The sequence below is a fragment of the Tursiops truncatus genome, chromosome 7 (assembly GCF_011762595.2).
Source record: "Tursiops truncatus isolate mTurTru1 chromosome 7, mTurTru1.mat.Y, whole genome shotgun sequence".
In the NCBI taxonomy this organism is placed as follows: Eukaryota; Metazoa; Chordata; class Mammalia; order Artiodactyla; family Delphinidae; genus Tursiops; species Tursiops truncatus.
The window spans coordinates 55,857,514-55,873,224 of NC_047040.1; the positions used below are offsets into that span (position 1 = coordinate 55,857,514).

At 38.8% G+C, this 15,711-nt stretch overlaps 1 long non-coding RNA gene across 2 annotated transcripts in view; it reads left to right on the plus strand.

Moving 5' to 3' along the window:
- The window catches only part of LOC109547817 (uncharacterized), a 276,566-nt gene that overhangs the window by 53,130 nt on the left and 207,725 nt on the right, over positions 1-15,711 (plus strand). For both annotated transcript variants that reach the window (XR_012333062.1, XR_002173746.3), the window contains 2 exons: positions 3,356-3,462; positions 6,456-6,530. This is a non-coding gene — a long non-coding RNA (uncharacterized lncRNA). The remainder of the gene's footprint in view (positions 1-3,355; positions 3,463-6,455; positions 6,531-15,711) is intronic.

Here is a 15,711-nt window from a genome sequence, read left to right on the forward strand (position 1 = left end):
ATAAGCTTTTAGGTTGAAGAAAATATTTCAGTATATAACATTAGTATATACATCCTTATACCAGTGCAGTTGAAAAGTATAGTTATTATTATTATTATTTTTATTTTTAATGGAGGGGACCACAAAAGTCATAAATTAGCCCTAGATGCTTTAATAACGTTGTAGACTTTCTCCCAGAAAGCACATCTCTTGAGCATGTCAGACTGAGTAGTTCTGAGATACACCAAGAAAGGAGACTCATTGGGGTGGTCAGAGACCTATCCACTGCCCGGATCTTTCTGTTTTTATTCCTGGCTCCACGAAAAGGTAGGAGATAAGCCAAGCATGAAAACAAAACAATAAAAACAAATATTTATAACAAGCCTCAGAGACTCCTAATGTAAGATTAGAATCTTGGGAGCAGAGACTTCCCTCTTATCACAGACTTATGTAAATTTAATATATAAACTCCATGAATATTAATGAATTTGTAAAGGAAGGTTTTGGGGAAAAAACTTCAACCACAATCACACATACGCAAAAAAATTGGTAATCTAATTTTGGCTGAACAAAAGAGAAAATATGAACTGCTTGAAATAAGATATGTAGAGTAGAGCTGACTTTCTGAGATATGGAAAAGCAGTTATTACGAGAAGAAAGCTGTGTAGCACAATATCTCAGTATAAAGGACACCATGTAAAGTAGGACATTTGGTCAGTAAATTCAGTGACCTCAGCTCTGCCTCTTAGGAAATCTTGTAGCATTAAAGGTGGAATAATGTGGAGATCAGCCACTGTAATTCTAAATCAGCCACTCCTGAGAACTTGGCTCTGAGAGTCCACCTTAATCTAAAAGGCAGCCTAAGTAGAGGGGGCTGTAAATTGGTGAGAGAGGAAAGCTCGAAACTGTTTTCTCCCACCCTTGGGTTTGTGAGCTTTACTTTTCAGTTTAGACTGATCATTTTAGGTTAATAATTCACGCTAATAGTTGTGCAGTGGAGGCTACACAACATTGTAAAGCAACCATACTCCAAAAAAAATTAATTTTAAAAAATTCATGCTAACAATAGCTAGTGTATTAGGAGCACTTACTATGTGCTAGACACTGGGCTAAGCACTTCACGTGGTTGACAGTTTACTCCTCACGGCCACCCTGTGGGGTAGGAACTATTATCATTCCCATTTTACAGGTGAAGAAATGGAGCTTAAGGAGGTTGGGTGACTCGTTTGAGGTCTCACAGTTAGCCAGGGGCTGTGACTGGACACTGGAGCTTGCATTCTGACCTTTGCCATTACCCCAGTGGAACCCATCTTTGCAGATAATATAACCAAAATGCAAGAGTGTTAGGGAGTGTTATGGGTTGAATTGTGTCCCCTTCCAAATTCATATGTTGAAGTCCTTACCCTAGTACCTCAGAATGTGACTTTATTTGGAGAGAGGGTCTTTACAGAGGTAATCAAGTTAAAATGAGATCATTAGGATGCACCCTAATCCAATATGACTGTTGTCCTTACCAAAAGGGAAAATTTGGACACAGAGACATGCATAGAGGCAAGACATTGTGAGGAGACGTAGGGAGAAGATGGCCATCTGCAAGCCAAGGAGAGAGGCCTGGAACAGATCCTTCCCTCACAGCACTCAGAAGGAAACCACCCTGCCAACACCTTGATTTTGTACTCCTGGTTTTTGGAAAATGATACAATAAATTTCTGTTGTTTAAGCCACTCAGTCTGTGTGTGGTACTTTGTTATGGCAACCCTAGCAAACTAGGACATCTTTTGTGTGGAGTAGTCCTATAACAAGATAAGGTCCTCTATTACTATTTTGGATGGCCTGAGCAGACTCCTTATTCTCCTTGTAGGTAGAGAATTACCACATGTAAGTAATAGATTTTTTTCGAGAATTTTTGGACGAACTGAAAATAAAAGTAGTCCAAAGATTTGGGGTTAACAGTGTAAGCACCTTGAACTGCTAATTCATGGCAAGTAAGACTTGGTACATAGCAGAATTAAGTTGTCTTCTATGCTTTTCAAATAAATGACTTCTTTAACATCAGATATTATGTTATCCAAATACTTAATGGTGGTAATGGTGATGGTAGTTATGGATGGAGTTATCTGTCCTTCAGGACATTTGGACACCCTTGAAGCAGAAAGAAATTAGACTGAGCTGAAGTGTTTTAATCACAATTAAAGATATGTCCAACAATACTGGTTCAGATTACATCAGATGCAGAGTTATTCTGGCCCAAATAATTCAGTAGAAAGTTTGGTAGGATAGTAAAAAAAAAAAGCTTTTTTTCTTCCCCCAGGCAGATGAATTTAAACGATTTCTTTGTAAGACCAAGTATTATAACCACAGTGCTGCTCATATTATTTGCATATAAATAATTTATTTGCATACTAATGAAGGAAGTAATCTGTTCTTCCTAAATTTCTCCCTCCTTCTCCCATAACAGTGGACATGATACTCACATTTTGTTAAGGAAGTTAGAGTCATCCCTAACCACCTTCCCATAGGTGACCACCTAGAGAACTCACTTGATTTTTGAATGTTTCCTTAGAAGCTTCTGTTTAATATTTATTAATTCTGCTAGTCTAGAGAGGCTTCAGCAGTCTTCTCTAGAAAAATCAACTGTTTTTTCTTTGATTGACGTTTATTGTTTAGCAATACTAGAAATGAAATTCACAGGTAAAAACAATTCCTAAAAAAATTATATACTATTACATATGTCTTCTTCAAAGGCAACCAGTGATCAAAAGTTACTTTTTTCTTAGTTGTGATTTGAAAATACAGGTAGGATATATTTAATTTTAATTTTGATAGTCATATTTGACTAGGAAATGTACTATAAAAGGACTTTCATTGTACATGATAAATGTATCAAGACACCTCTTTTGTGCCACCTCAGATTCTCTGGCCTTTATGTCTCTCTAGAGCTCTGGATTTCTTCTTCCACTCCAGTTGCTAGATGGCAACTTATGGTTGCGGGATATAATAGATGGGAGGAAGCTAATGGTTAATTTATCTCTCTTTTCCACCCCTTGATGGACAATACCAAGAGAAAGCTTTCTGTATAGCTTATCCCAAGAGACTGTGTCTCTTTGTGAAATGACTAATTTTGTAACACAATACCTTGTATGTGCTTCCCAATCTTACCTGCTTCCGCTCTCTTTTCTATCACTCACACTGCCCTGGAATTATATCTCCCAGTAAAGCTTAGAATTTAAGACTTGCCCCAGGCTCAATTTTCAAGGGAACTTATTCCAGGACACTAAAAGTTCTATAAATGTTTAACAAATTGAAATGAATAAAAAATAAAATCTGAACCAAATGGGGGCTTTTATTTAATCATTCTTATCTTTCTGTACTTCAGAACTTGATGTGCACCTGGTGACTCATTCGTCTTGTGGCTGCCTCTGGATTCGTGAGTTTGGTGCCTAGAAAGAAATAACCAACAAATCAAAGTCTATTTCTTTGATGGTAAGTGGTCTACCAGATGACTCAAAGAGAAGTAACATTTCCAAAAGGCTGATTTAATAAGGGAAGAATACAGTGAATGAATCTGGGTGAGAAGAGAATAGTCCAGACTGTGGGCCTGAAGCCCAGCTTTTTCTCAAAGACATAGCTTACGTCTCCATAAGTCATGACCATTTTCTCCTGTTAGAAAAACTCCTACATAAATTAGGTTTTTATTCTTCCTTGAGAAGAAAACAGAATTATTTCTCTAATAACATTCAAATTTCAAATAATTTGTGATGTGTATATGAGACTTGAAAGATCGAAAATGTGAGGCCGCTCTGTTAAAAGGACAAAAGGAAAGAAGGAAAATTTAATTTTTTTTTTACCAATCTCTTGCCTTTAGTAACTGGGATTGTTAGGAACTTCCATAGTAACTAAAGGAAAATTGTTTAAGACATTCAAGATGCTAAAAAAAAAAAGAAAGATACACAGCATCTGTCATATATTTTAGTGCATGTTGGTACTCAGAGCCAAGACGTTTGTGCTCTTGGGAAAAAAATGCAGACATTATTATTACTTTTATTGCCATCACCTTATTAATAATAAAGAAGATTGTTACAGAAATGAAAGTAAGGAGGCACCAGCAATGCTGACCTGTGTGAAACCTTTTGTAATTCAACGAAAAATGACAAGATGAGATAGCATTTAGAGTATTATCTATTTTTTGTGTGTATATGAAATTGGGGTCAAGTAATTTTAATTGCTGGTAACTTTTTTAAGGACTATGTAGTCAATCATATCCATAGTAAATGAGGAAAATTATAATTTTATATAATTTGGCAACTGAAAAATATGAAAAGGAAAGCCTTGATAGGGAACTTAAAAAAATCCTGAAAAGTCTGCTTTTATCAAGATACACATAGGGGAGATTTATTATAAATCAACTGATCAGACTATGACTTATCTTCAGGGATGTTACTGGAACTGGCTATTTGAATCTTACCATCACTGGAGGTAATGCTGATCTTTTCACTGACCATAAAGATGTTTCAAAACAGTGACATAAGCTGCACCTTGGCAGAGTTCACAGAGGCCACTGCAGCAACAAATGTATTTAAGTGTTTAGTCCAGCAAAGATGTGATGTTCATCTTGCTTTTACTTCTGCTAGAAGGGCAGAAATGAAGAAACATTCATTTTGGCTACATAAAGTCATTACAAATGAGGCAAGAGGGCAGAAGAGAATAAAGAGCAGGCAGCCCATCCTTGTCAGGGGGAAAATTAAGAGAAGTTGTGGTGCTTCATGTCCGCAGAGGTGGAATAAGTAGGATTTGCATGTGCATCCACCACTGTCATTTCTAGACTGGCGGGAACCCTGGACTCACACAGCTGATCTGGGCAGGAATTGTGCTCCCGAGTTGCATCAGTGTGTTGAGTTCTAAGAGCCATATGTGGGACAGAGAACAGACAACATTAACAGATTTCAGGTTCAGGTAGAGGAGAAAGAAGAAGAAATAAAATATAAAGGCAGACAATTCAGTCCAGACTCCTCTTTAGTGAAGAAATCCCTCTCATTGTGTCCTGGAAAAAAGTATGGCCAAGAGTATAGCCCAATGGGACCCTAATATCAGCCTGTAAATTAGCTGTATCAGAATCTATCAGGGAGCTTTAGAAATACACCTCCCAGAGGTTCTGATCCAGTAGGTCTGAAGTAGGACTTGGGACTCTGTATTTTAATAATTCTCTTCAGGTGTTAAAGCCAGTCATATTTGGGAACCTTTGATTTGAACTCTACTTATGCTACCAATAGCAATACTGAGCTCATTACTATTCTGTTCCTGGTTAGCTGACCTGGTTATAAATTGCTATCTTGTGTCAACAAAAATCTGCATCTTTAAGACTTCCATCCATTTTTTGGTTCTCTCTGGGTCTTTTGAAGTAATTTAAACTTCTTAGATCAAGCTGAAGAATTTGAATTTGTGGTGGAATTAGTCATTGTAGTTTTATGATCTTATCTAGCAGCAAGGTAGTCTGGGAGCAGAGAATGTGAACGATGAAGTGACCTGGATTTGGGGATTGGAATGATGGACGATCAGTGAACTGAAGGATTTTAGGATGCTAGAGAGGGTGACCATCCATTGCTGAGGAGACAGTTGAGGCCTTCAGAGCAGGTGTGCACTGGTGTATAGTGAGCTGCTACCTGACCAAGAGGTCCAAGAGGGCGCTAGGCCCATGGTTAGCTGGCCTTACACTGATTTCCCAGGCCTGGGTGCAGTAGGTTCTCAGCTGGTATTCTTTTGACTGACTGATTATTGCAATAGGCAGATTAAGTAGATATGTGAGAGGAATGTGCCAGAATTGTGCCAGAAAAGGAAAACTGACTAGAGATTTCAGAGGTAAGCAGTTCTTAGTGATGAGAAAATCCAAGTGTGGCTGAAGTGTGATGGAGTTGAGGATGAGAGTTGTTGAGAAATTTTCTGGTCATCAGCTTGGATGATTCTGTTACTGAGAATGATGGCTGAAGATTGGGGAGAGAGAGCAACTGTGACTCAGATGCTGAAGTATTTGAGCAAAGTGTTTGGAGGTGATATGGATGTGAAATAGAAATGGAAAAGAGGATGCAGAGAGTATGGAGGGCAAGGTCCTGGCTCTGCCTTGTGGGTGAGTTTGGGCAAGTCACACATCCATTCTGGACCTCCGTATTCTTTTGAGTTAGTAACCTGAGATACAGTGATCATGTACGTAAAAGCTACTTTGAAAAGATAGACAATCTGTAAGGGCTGTCCTAGTTTTGAGATCATGTAACACAACTGTAGTTATTACACCATATCAATGTTATGAGATGCCATAAAATGTATTACAGTAAAGCTACAATTTCACTTGAAAGAAAAATATCTAAAGCCACTACTCTAGCCCAAGCAGCCAAACAACCGTTAAGCTGAGTGACTTTTATCACTGAAATTAGTAGGTCAAGTTTGAGGAAGATGATTCTAATATTTCTTTTTCTTTCATTTAGCACATGTTGGCACCATTTGAAAGATCCAGAAATCCACATGTTGAACATGAATCTAGGGCTGCAGTTGCTGCAAAGGTATCTTCCACAACTTGATTTTCTATAATATCAATTACTCAGGTAAAAATATGATACCACTATATGGTCCTCTGGTATTTGGTTTTCAAATTTGTTAGAATTAGTTATAATTCTGTTGACTCTTAGTTCTGGAGACTAGACATTTTCTTCCAAGCTTTCTTTACATATCTCTTGAATCGTGGCTCCTCTTCTGACTTTGGAATAGTCAAAACTCCACCCAATCTAGGGGGAAAATGCAGTTACAAAGATTAGTCTAAGCATTTCTTACATTGGCTCTACTTTATATGGTATTGCTTCTACTGTAGAGTACAATCTCAAAATCTCACACATATCCAAAGTTGGATTCAGATATGATTTCTATTACTTGGTCTCTTGTCCTACGTTTCTCGTACAGTATTTGCCGGCTAGTCCTTTAGGAGGTTCCAAAGTTTAAAACATATACTTTTGGCAAAGGAAGGAGATATTCCCAGATTCATAGTGTACCTCCTTGCAGTATACTTGAGAGAAAGCAAAAGTCCATTTCTAAGAGCCCAGTCCTTGGCAGAGGCATTATTTATGGCCTAAGAACATCATAAATGCTGTAGATTCTTTATTTAAACCCTCCCTGAATGGTGTTGGTTCTAAGAAGCTGGAGGCCAGAGGTGAAGAGAGGAAAAACATTCTTCTGAGAAAGATGAGATCAATTTTCCAATGTTTGGAAGGATTTTGTCAATTTATAACTAACTCAAGTCTAATGATAATCACCATACACATCTATTATTCTCAGCAGAATATGATACAGAACAGTTGACTGCAAGTTATTCCAAACACTTTTGCTAAAGAAATAACAAATATAGGAAGCTCAGGGAAATCCTGTACCTAACAGAAGAACCTATTTGGGAACCAGACATCCCAAGACAGGTCTGGGAAAAAAGGTTATCAAATTGTTCTCTGTGCTTTGAATTACAGAGATTGAAAGTGAAACAATGGTAGCTTGCATAAAAGGAGACTAAACAATGGAAAAATAATTTTGGAAGGCACGAATGATAATCTTTTGTATTACTTTGGCATTTTTCCTGGTCCTACATTGCTGTAATATGGCTGTGCCATTTCCTTGCTCTGTTTTGCTCTCAATTTTGCATATTGAATGTTAGGGGTTGAATTGTGTCACCCATAAAACATCTGTTGAAGTCCTAACCCCCTCAGAACATGACCTTATTTGGAAATAGGGCCTTTACAGAGGTAACTGAGTTAAAATGAGGTCATAAGGGTGGGCCCTAATCCAATATGACAAATGTCTTTGTATAAAATAAATTTGGACACAGAGGTACATGTACATGGAGGGAAGATGATGTAAATGCACAAGGGAGAAGACAGCCATGTGAAGATGGAAGCAGAGGTTGGAGTTATGCTGTCACAAGCCAAGGAATACCTGGGGCCACCAGAAGCTAGGAGAGAGCCATGAACAGATTTGCCCTCATAGCTCTTAGAAGGAACCAATCTTGCTGATACTTTGATTTTGGATTTCTAGCCTCCAGAACCATGAGCCAGTAAATCTCCTTTAAGCCACCCAGTTTATGGTACTTTGTTATGGCAGCCCTAGGAAATTAATACACTGTACTTATACCAAACCTAGGAACTTTCAGTGTTTCATCCCATCCTTTGCTGCCTATTGGGAAGTAAAATTTCAGACCCTCTAAAATGCCCTTAACTCTATCCTCCACCCAGTTTCTTCTGCACAGCTGTAGATGAATGGCAGGTATATATAGTCTCTGTTGGGTGGATTTTCACTTGTTCAGAAAGATTGAACTGTATAAGTGATGTGAATTGCATGTGAATTGTGATACAGATTACTTCATGTCAGGACCAGTAAAACCTTAGACCTTAAGCGTCTCCCGGATGAAGGAATATTGACAGATCTTAACTATGGGGATGATGTTGTGATAATAACCAATTCAGAGTAGAATATTGCTTTTCTCCAAAGAAGATTCAAACAGGGAGTCAATAACATGAAACTTTACAACATCTAGTCCAAGATGAAATATTAGTTCAGGCATCGTCTAATCAAGATTGTCTTGCTCCCTGTGTTCTTGTGTTGGGAAATACCTTAGTTCAGTATCTTTAAGATTTATTCATCTTGTGAATTTGCACTGATCACATTCATTGAAGTGCGGAGTGGAGCCAAGAACTGTATTTCAAAACTGAACTGGTGATAGGCAGACTGTGTTTCAGCCCTTGGAGTAAATCCACCCATATTAAATATTGAAGTGTTTCTTTATGATGCTCTAGAGACATTTTCATCATGCTGTATTCTTTGTGATATGCCAAGCCCAACCACAGCATTTGAATGCTTTTTTAAAATAGGTAGATTCTCTTGGTAAAAGTTACTTGAAAAGCTGGTATGAATGAATGACAGAAAATACCCATGTGGACATTTAAAAAATACTCATATCCATACATATTTTAAGTCCAGTTTATATATCTGTAGAAAAAGGAATTCATTTGCATGCTCATGAGTCCTTTACTTTATGTCATCATAGTCCTTTGTCAGATATTGTTAACCACCATTGCTACTACTGGTAGTGCTACTATTACTGTAGTTACCATTTAGTGGGTATTTACTAAGTACCAGTGATGTGATAATTGCTTTGTCTACATAGAACCTTTTAACCCCTTTGACTGGAAGTATATATCTTTGTCGCCATTTTTCAGACTAGGAAACTAAGGCTCAGTGATATGAAGTAGCTTGGACAAGATTACACAGTGGTGGAGCAGGGATTAGAAATCCAGAGCTTTTTGACCCCAAAGCTTGTGTTCTTATCTACTTTGCAATTCGGTCTCAAGTGTACTGTTGGGAACACAAAACATCCTATTAGGACAGGTAAAGACCCTACTCTGAGAGCTCAGTTCTAAGTTGGCAGAGATCGGTGCATAGCTGACATACATACAAGGAAACAATAGGAGTGCCTCAGGGACTGAACGATGCAAAAGTAGCACTAGTGGAGAGAGAAGCCATTCCTGGCACTAAACAACCAGCACCAGCGCCTTTTAATAAAAGTAATGAGGACTCAGTCCCTTAGTGTATACCTCATGCAGCCATGGATGAAGGCTGAGAACCTTATGTAACGAGGGCCCTGATCCAGGAAATGACCATCCGACACAGCACTGCAGGGGACAGGAACATGCCGAGCGTGCAGAACAGACAGAAGGCTAGCAAATTTAGGTGACTTGAGAAGAGGAAATGGGTGGCATGGGAACAGAGACAGCTCTCTTGACCACCATTGGCTAAGAGGAGGAATTATAAGTTAATATAAGAAACCCATATGGAACTGTTTAAAATCATGGCCATGAATCCTTTAACACTCTTCTCATGGAGAGGTAGGGGTGTGTGTCTCCTCTCCTTGGATCTGAGCAAGCTGGTGACTGCATCGGCCAAAAGAATATGATGGAAGTGATGCTATGTCACTTGTGAGGCTAGTTCACAAAAGACCACGCAGCTTCTACCTCATCACTCTTGAGCCCTGAGACTCCAGGTAAAAAGTCTGATTACCCTGAGGCTGCCATACTGGAAAGGTCGCATACAGGTGCTCTGGCTGATAGTCCCAGCTAAGTCCAGTGTTACAGCCATTTTCCTTCCCCTGTAAGGTGTCAGACATGTGATTGAGGCCATCTTCCAGCTGAATATAGCTGAGTGATCACCATCAACATCACGTGGAATAGATGAATCAATAGATGATAGGCTCAGCCCAAATTCCTGATAGATAGAATCATGACTCATAGTAAAATTGTTGTTTTAAACCATTGGGTTTCAGAATAATTTATGTAGCAATAGATAAGTGGAACCCCTAGGTATGGAATTCATAGTTCATTAACCATTTCTACTCATTAACCTGGTGGAATAATTGCATGTGGAACTTTGGGGTGAGATGTAGAACAACAGGGGTCTCCATCATGAGTTGGATTGTGAGGTCTCAGAATAGGTATCGCAGTGTTATTGAATGACATTGGTTATATAGGAAAGCAGTCTGCCTGGAAAAGGAATAGATCGTGAAAGTGGAGACTCAAGTCCTGGGCCAGATCTTTGTGGTTCGGACTCTAGCTTTAGTTCTCCTACTGATACACTGTCAGAACTTGGGCAAGTCTTGCAAACTTGTTAATACTTGGTAATAATACCTGCTCTACCTACCACCTAGGGGAGGATGTGACCTTAAGAAAAATATGAGCTAGTATTGTGAAAGCAATTTAAAAAGTAGGAAGCACTGCAAAAATGAGTTACTTCTCGGTTGATTCAGAGAGCTTATTTATACTGCTGCTTTGACTTATCACATTGTATTCCCTACTCCTTGCACCTAGAATAGGACAAAGTTTATAGTAGGTGCTTGATAAGTATTTGTTGAAATGGCTTCTTAGAGTTAACACTAGATAAGGGAGAAGGTCTAGTTAGAGACTAGTGGAGACTTTTTATAATGTTTGTAGTATAAAAGATGTTAGACATAATCCATTCCCATCCATCTTAATTTTCTAATGCACTCAATAGAATACCATATATTTGAACTTGACAAATATTAGTAAAAAGCCAGATGAAGCCCGTCATCCAGTGGTTGCAGTGGGTACAATACTTACCAGTTCTGCCTTAAAATAGTAGAAAGCATGATAAGAGAGAAGGATAACGAGAAGAGATAGAGATGTGCATCATTTCAGTGATTAATGAATACAGCATTGTCCAAAGTTTATTGCCTGGAAAATCAAGCTGCTAAAAACACTGGGTGTCCGATACTGACAGAATGCCTTGGATCCTCTAAAGAGCTACAGAGGAAGTTCACAGGCCAGTGTTGCCTTGTATGGTTAAAAGAATCACTGTGAGCCTCTCCTGTGTCAGACCCCATTCCAGCTGCTCAGGAGAGTAGATGTGTAAAAGATGCGGTCCCTTCCCTTGGGGAGTTTACAGTCTAGAAGGAGGGCGCTGCCTTCAAGTTGTTTTTGTACTTCATCTGTGAAACAATGTTTTAGATGCTCTCCTTTCCCTGCCCAGTACTTTCTTCCTTCTAGAATCTGGGGAATCTGCTTATAACAACAGAAAGCTACTGGGAAGTTGTACAGATGGGGAGAGCCCTTCCTTCCCTTTTCTTCATCCTTTTTTGGCACTCAGTTCCTCCTCTATCAAGTAAGGATCATAGTTTCTTTACTGTCTTTGGAGTAATTAAAAAAATCCAGAATGCATCTAGAACAATGCTTGCAGTGGCAGCTGGGTAAAATATCCTCCCCACAATCTCCCTTTTCCCTTCAAAAGTACTGAAGCGTTCTGTTTGTCCACAATGTTCTGAAATTTGTGCAGCCCTCACGAGGATTAGGGATATATTTCTGTGGTTTGATTCAGTTCCTTATCTCTCTGAAGTAGGGCGGTGGGTGGAAAGAATTACTTGTATTGCAAAATTGAAAGAGTGTCTAAAGACTCTTTATCTCCAAATAGCTCTCTTCTGATGCCCTGAAATTCCATCAGAAATCTATTTCTTGGAGGTATTTGCTTTTTAGACTCCCTATTAAAATGCAAAATTTCTCCAAGCCAGAAGGGGGCAGTGGAGTGTAGTGAAAATGGGAGTAAGTTTTAAGCCATACAGACCTGAGTTTTAAATACCGAGTCTTCCACTTTGTTGCCTTGGGCAAGTTATTTAACCTCCTGAGCTTCAGTTGTGTTTTTTTAATTTTTTCCATCAAATGTCTTGGACGGTTGTCATAAGGCACATAAATAAGGTATGCAAAATGGTAGATAGTCAATGAATGGTGGTTATTATACATGAGCTATGCTATCACAACAGCTTATCAAAACTACCATAGGGTAGGTATACAGGGAAGGAAGAGCCAACCAGAAGAGTAAAGAGGGCCAAAAAAGGAAGGTGGATAGGCCTTCAAAATATTGCCTGAGTCATAATTTGTCTAGAGCAAGGGATCTGTGAATTTGAATGGGAAAAACTTAAGTATTTTTACTAAATTCTAACTGAAATTTAACATTTCCTTTTATTATGTATATAAGCAGCAAACCCCAGTTATATCAGCAGTATCTGTGAATTTTTCACCAAATCATAAATTTTTTAATAACATATTATAGTCGTTGCAGATATTTCAAAATACTTTGTATACTAATCACTACTTTAAACTTATGATAAATATTATTCTTGCTCCTGATACTTGCTATTTAATATATTAACAAAAAAGCACAAATACTACTATGCCACAAAATTGCTTTTAAAAATGTTTTTATAACAGTATTTCTAGATGATTGTCTCCTTTTGCAATCTTACTCATTTCTTATGTGTATTCTGCAAAGGGGTCCATACAATCCCACTTCCAAAAGAATTGAAATCAGGATCCTGAAGAGACACTTGCACTTCCAAGTTCACTGCAGCACTATTCACAATAGCCAAGATATAGAAACAACCTGAATGTCCACTGATGGATGAATGAATAAAGAAAATGAGATTTATATATACAATGGAATATTATTCAGCCTTGAAAAAGAAGGAAATCCTGCCATTTACGATGACATGGATGGTTCTGGAGGGCATTATGCTAAGTAAAATAAGCCAGACACACATGGACAAGTACTATATGATCTGACTTATCTGGGGAATCAGAAATAGTCAGATTCATAGAAGCAGAGAGTAAAATTGTGGTTACCAGGGGCTGGCAGAGGGGGAAATGGGAAGTTATTTTTCCACAGGCATAAAGTTTCAGTTATGCAAGATAAATCAGTTCTAGTGTCTATAGTTAACAGGATTGTATTGTACAGTTAAAAATTTGTTAAAAGGGTAGATCTCCTGGTGGTCCAGTGGCTAAGACTCCACGCTCCCAATGCAGGGGGCCCAGGTTCGATCCCTGGTCGGGGAACAAGATCCCACATGCCGCAACTAAGACCAGGTGCAGTCAAATAAATAAATAAATATTTTTAAAAAGGGTAGATATCCTGTTAAGTGCTACTACAATTTAAAAAAAAAGTGGTGCAGCCACTCTGGAGAAAAAAGGGGTTGCGTAGACATTACTGGATGGCTAAAGGCGGCCATGGCACAAAAAAATTAGAGAAATTTTGTCTAAAGCAAAACCAGCTGGCTAGTATAGCTAATCAGAGTCACTGAAGAAATTATCTCCTTTTCTGAGGTTTATTGGTAACAATAGAGATTCTTACCACTCTGGCCTTCTATAAATCAAGCAAAGGGAATGGGAGCTATTCTATATATTTCTATCTCTATCTCTCTGTCTCTATCTCTATCTCTCTGTCTCTATTTATCTCTGTCTCTATCTCTATGTAGTTTTTTCTTCTCATTTTCACATCTAGGAGTGATCATTGTGGACAAATATGAGAATTGTGTCAATTAAGTGCATTACAAAGAGAAAGTTAAAAAGAATTGTTGCTGTTTGACCTTGAATATCATCTCTCTTTCTTATGAGTGGGAAGTAAATATTAAGTTAGTACTGTGGGGAGATTGGGACAGGCCAGTTTATTATTTTTACCGATACAGTTGAGATGCTCAATCTGTTCATTCCAGTCCCCTCATCTGTAAGATGGTCAAGACATATGGAAAGTGCTTTGGGGACTTTCTGCCTGGCTCCCATAGCTTCTCCCTAGACTTTTCTGGGTCTTTCAGGCTAGTTTTATTTGGGGGTAGCTGAAGGGATACTGAACACTAGAAACAAAGTCTCCCCTCAAATACTGTGATTGATAAAGCATTATGGCAAGGCTAGGAGACTCAGGTATATGGCTGGGTGCAGAGAGAGGGATAAAGAGAAAAGACCAAGAATTTCCACATGCAGTTGACCTGGAAAGAGCTCCAGACTAGTGGAATTCCTTCCTAGACTAGTGGCTTCAGTCTTTTTTGCTCATGTAGTCTGTAAAATAATTTGGAAAGATCCTTTGTGAGTTGACATCTAAAATTTTTATCATAAATTTAAATAGTTACAAAGTATATTTTAGCTGATATACTGAATATTATATCCATGATTAAAACTGTATTTTCATCAAACCTTTGGAGCTGCAGATTTAGCTCATTAAATTTATGGAGAGTGTCCATCATATAAATTAATTGGCAAAGCTAGTCCTTATTGTCAAACCATTCTGCCAAATTGGACTTACTTTCTGTCAGAAAAAAACATCTTATTTCATTTTTTAATTCAAATGAATGTGTTAGTATGTGACCCTTTGGAACCTTCGTGCTTCTGGATTCCTACTGTAAGAAACGAAGGAAGGAAAGAAGAGAGTGAGGGAAAGAAGAAGCCAAGAAAGAGGCTTGCCATGAGTGTTTCACCTCCCCTCTGTTTCTTTTTGAAACGCTCCTGCTTTTCTCTCAAAGGACCCTCCCTCAGGAAGAAGCTCTGGAGGTTTTCACACCTCAGGACAATGCACCAGAGTAGGACTGTGGTGGGTGAAGAGTGTGCTTTTCTTTTGCAAAGTAGGAAAAGGATTACTGGAGGAGTGTGCTTTTCTTTTGCAAAGAAGGAAAAGGATTATTGGAGGAAAAAAAGAGTCCTTGAGACATGATTTTAGCAGATTCATTTCAGGAAAGAGGACATGTGGAAGTTGAAGATTTGGCAGTTGATTCCCCAAAGCTCTCCCTTCCCCTGGAAAGCCCTCAGAAAGTCTTCATGCACTAGGGCAGATGTCGCTGCACCCCAGTTTGAAGACCACTGAGCTACTTCAACTCATTTATTGCAATTTGCCCCAGTTCATCTTGATAGTTAGTGGCAGAGACCAGAACAATCTATGGGTCTTGAACTCTGCGCCACTGTATCCATCACTGCCCCAGCGTGGCCACAGGCCATTGGAATTGAGGTGGGTGGATTGAAACACTGTCACCCCAGGAATTAACCAAGTTGAGTAGATTATTATTATTTTTCTTTGTAAACTCCACATGGTTAACCAACCTTTTTTGTTTCACAAAACATAAATGCCCTGGCTTTGTTTTTCTGATTCTTTCTGAAAAACACTGCCTTTGTTCTTACAATCCCGCTGAGAAGGAGGGGAACACAACTTCTCATTTCTATGCAATCCTTGCCACTGAGCAGCAGTGTGGAGCGAAGGCCTCCTTTGCAACACAGGAGTCGTTTATGTTTGGCACGCGCAGAGGCTGAACAAACAGATAGATCTCTTCCTTCGTGTTTCCACACCCCAGTGGAGTGGGAAGGGGGTGTCCCATCAGTACAATAGTTGGAC